Source organism: Miscanthus floridulus, chromosome 5 (genome assembly GCF_019320115.1).
Source record: "Miscanthus floridulus cultivar M001 chromosome 5, ASM1932011v1, whole genome shotgun sequence".
Taxonomy (NCBI): domain Eukaryota; kingdom Viridiplantae; phylum Streptophyta; class Magnoliopsida; order Poales; family Poaceae; genus Miscanthus; species Miscanthus floridulus.
Genome location: NC_089584.1, coordinates 42223599 through 42227465, shown reverse-complemented (window position 1 = coordinate 42227465; position 3867 = coordinate 42223599). Strand labels below are relative to the sequence as shown.

At 50.5% G+C, this 3867-nt stretch overlaps 1 long non-coding RNA gene across 1 annotated transcript; it reads left to right on the top strand.

Annotated features, from left to right (window-relative positions):
* The first annotated feature begins 1491 nt into the window (after positions 1-1491).
* LOC136452062 (uncharacterized) lies at positions 1492-1974 on the top strand. The gene is made up of 3 exons (XR_010758739.1): positions 1492-1616; positions 1725-1788; positions 1866-1974. It is a non-coding gene; the product is annotated as an uncharacterized lncRNA (long non-coding RNA).
* Positions 1975-3867: the final 1893 nt, after the last annotated feature.

The following is a 3867-nucleotide window of genomic DNA, read 5'->3' as shown; positions in this document are numbered from 1 at the left end:
TTGTACCAGTTGTGTGGATTCGTGCCCTCCGTCGTTTTAGCTGCGTCGGTAAATGGACCGTTGCGTTCCCACGCTGTGCTTTAACGGGCCTTATGGGCCGTTTGTATCACTGAGAAATCTATTTAAAGACCTTTTATCTTCCTTTCCCTTGTCACCCAGCTCTTGCCTTTAAACCCTAGTTCTCAGAAAACCGCCGCCGTCATTGTCGTTATCGCCCGAGCACCATCATTCTAGCTTCATCCTCCTTAGCGCCTTTGTTGCTTCCGCCAGTTCATGGGAAAGAAGAAGACCGCAAGCAAATCTCAGGCGACCTTCGTGGACGAGGAGTCATCGCTGACTTTGATTGAAAACCAGGAGTTCGTGGCCATGAGGGCAGCTCAGAAGGTTTGGCCGGCTCCAACAACCAGCGAAGACCAGCTGCGCGAGCTCGTTAGTGATGGCTTGATCCAAAGCAAAGTCATCGCTGAATGGAGAGTTCCGGGCGAGCATCGGGTTCTGGCCCCGGGTCCTGGTGAGATTGTCCTTTTTGTTTCTTTTGTCCATGCTGGTCTTTGTCTTCCTGCTTCCGTCTTCCTTCATCAGTTTCTTGGGTATTTCGGGGTTAGTTTGAACCATCTAACCCCCAATGCCGTTCTCCATCTTTCTGTTTTTGTTCACCTTTGCGAAGCCTTCCTTGGGATCCCTCCTTCTCTATCTCTTTTTCGTTTTTTCTTTCGCCTGAAACCTCAACCCCGCCGCGAGGAAACCAGTGCCCTCGGCGGTTGCGGGATTCAGTTTCGCCAGGGTCTCAAAATCAAGTTTTTTGATTATGACCTGGTCGATTCTGTCAAGGATTGGCGCGCCGAGTGGTTTTACGCTGCCAATTTGATCCCTTCTCTTGTTGTTCACTCCGGATCCGGTCCCTTGGCGAATGACCGGTGGGACAAGAAGCTTGAGTCTCCTGCTGAGATTCAAGCGATCCAGCCACTCCTTGATAGGATTAGCACGCTGAAACAGCAGGGATTGACCGGCTTTGGTATTGTCTCAAGTTTTCTTCGTCGCCGGGTTCAGCCCTTGAAAGAGCGGGAACATCTCGGCTTTGAGTATTCTGGGGCCTGAGGATCCTTCATGCATGGTCCCAGCTCTTGAGCTGACCGGTGAGGAGGTACTCGAGCGTCTCCAGAAGATGCTGAAAGGAGTGAGCGTCATTCCTCCTGCCGTCCCTGAGTACTCGGCCAACAACCCGCCCCCAGCTGTGAGTTGTCTATCCTCCTTTTTTTATTTGAGTTCTTTATGTACTCTTGCTGCGTCCGTTCTTGCTTAGCTTTTCCTTGTCTTGGTGTTTTGTCTTTTTTCGCAGGAGCTTGGGCGGAACTTTGTTGATCCGATCCCCCTTGATGTTCTCCCTGCTGTGGCGGAGACTGGGGATCGTCTAGCCGGTACTTCTGCAATTAGTAAGTCTCAAACTTTTACAGCCCTTCCTGGGGTTTCTTTCAGATTTGATGATGTATATGAAGAGTATGTTCCTCGTCTAGTCCCTCGCGGTCCTCGCAGTGTCCCGAAGAGGGGGCGAATGGACGGGTCTTCATCTGGCTTGCCTGTCTCCAAGAAGCCTCGCAAACCAAGTACTCCCTCAGGTACTCCAGTTGTTGCTAGCATGCTCTTAGGTGAGCACATTTAGTACTCTTTGTTCTTTTATTTTCATGTTTCTCTCTTGAACCGAGTACTTTTCATCTCTTTTTCAGCAGGTGCTCTGGTTTCGCTGGCTGAGGAAGAAGAGGATGATGAAGTTCCCCTCATCATGCGGCGGTGAGTTGTTTTTCATATTCTTGTCGCATTGAATTTTTCCTCTTTGTTTTTAATTTTAGTCTTGAACTTTTTTGAAGTAATCGGAGGTCGGGTGTGAGTTCTTCCGAGGCTCTCGCGCCGACTTCTTCCGAAGCTCCGGGGTCGAGTTCTTTGGTTGCCTCTGCCCCGAGCTGTACTGCTCCTCCGGTGCGGAGTTCTTCCATGGCTCCAGCTCCGGCTTCTTCCGCGGCTCCGCTGTCGGCTGTCCCGCTCCCGTCGCTGGGTGGCGGGGACGTCTTCGCCGTCGTGGTTCCCCCTGCGAGGCCTTCTCTTGGCTTCGCAAAGAAAAAAGTAGTCGGGTGAGTAGATTCTTGCTTCATCTTTTTGGCTTTTATCTTCCTTCCTCTGGTTCTTATTGGTGCTTCCTTTTATCACTTTTCAGTGCTTCGTCTTCTCTAATTTCTTCATCGACTTCTTCTCTGCCTCCCGCCGTGCCAACGAGTTCTGAGCCTCGAGACTCACAACATTCTGTTGATGAAGTCGCGGCGGGGGCTTCAGAGCTACCTGGCGGAGTCGCGGACTTGGTCGCTCCGGAGGTAACTGTGGCCGTCGCGCCGGGTTCTTCTGGGGGTTTGGCTCCGGCTTCCCTGGAGGTTGCTCTGGTTCGCTCCTGCTTCGCCCCAGCCGGCTTCTCTTTCCCCTTCTTTTGCCTCCGGCGGCCCCTCCCTGTCCGATGACGTGGTGCAACAGTTCGATGCCACTCATCGGTTATCGGAGCTGACCGCAGCCTGGGGGAGCTTGTCGACCCTCGCGACTTCTTTTGGTGAAAAGCTCCAGGTAAGTTTTACTGCCACTTCTCTTTTGCATGCTTGTTTTTCTTCTATCCTTACGCCTTGTTTCTCTTTGCCTCTTTCTGCTCAGTCTTTTTCTCGTGATCATTCTGGCTTCTTTTTCTCATCTGAAAATGAGAGGAAGTTGTCTTCGGAGGTGGACGCTCTGAAAGCCGATCTTGACCTTCTCCGGGTTGAGTTGGAGACGGAGCGTCAATTGCACCAAAAGGAGGAGAAAGCCCTTCGCGCCCGGGTAGTGGAGACGGAGAAACAGAGAGATGCTGTGGTGGAGTCTGCGAAGAATGAATGCAAAGGTGCCGCGGGTTCTGCCTGTTTCTTCTTGTATTTTGACTTCTTTTTCCGCTGACTTGTTCTTTGGTGTTCTGTCTAGCTCTCCGAGTTGAGAAACAAAAGCTCTCGGAGAGTATTGATGAAATGAAGGCCCTTGTCCGTTCTAGTCATAATAGAGCTGAGGAGGTAAATACTCATGCTGAGGAAGAACTCGCCCTTGCTAGGCTGATTAGGCGTGGAGCTGACAGAGATCTTGTGCAGGCCCAAAAAACCATTGAAGGCTTGTCCGGGAAGCTGGCGACGGCTACCGAGAATTGGAATGCCTTGTGGAAATCTTTTCGCTCGGTGGCCGATGTCCTTCGGACTCCAGCGGATGACGGGCAATCTTGGGCGCAGTTCATTCCCCGGATTCCGACTCGTTTCCAAGAGTTCGCGAAGAGGTGTGCCCAAGTATGTACCAAGAATGTGCTGGCCCAGGTCCGGGTCCTTGCTCCAGAAGCGCCTCTCTCCAAAATAGCAGAAGAAGCTGAAAGCCAAGAATATCTTGACGCCGTTGAAAGGATGGAACCCGAGGTTGAAGATCTAGCCAGTAGGGTTGTAGATAGTCTAAATATTGATATTTCCCTTTCTGATGACAACGCCTGACTCGGTTGAGCGTCCTCTTGTAATATTACACTTCTTTTTAAATGAAGATTCTTTATCTTTGTTGATGTATTCTTTGCATGGGTGTGGTTGAAGTTACTTGACTTGCTGAGTACCTTGTCTTGTTCCCGTCTCTGCTTCGTAAGACAACTCTGTGCGTTATTCTGACGAGGCCCCTCGATTTGTCGAGTACTTTTATTTTCTTCTTTCCTTTGTGATTCGTCGAGTGCTTTGTCCGTGCTATGACTTGTTAGATGTAGATCTTTTGTGTTAACAACCTTTCGCCTACGCTATGTAAAACGACTCGGTATAGAAAGTTGCCTCGACAAACTTCGTT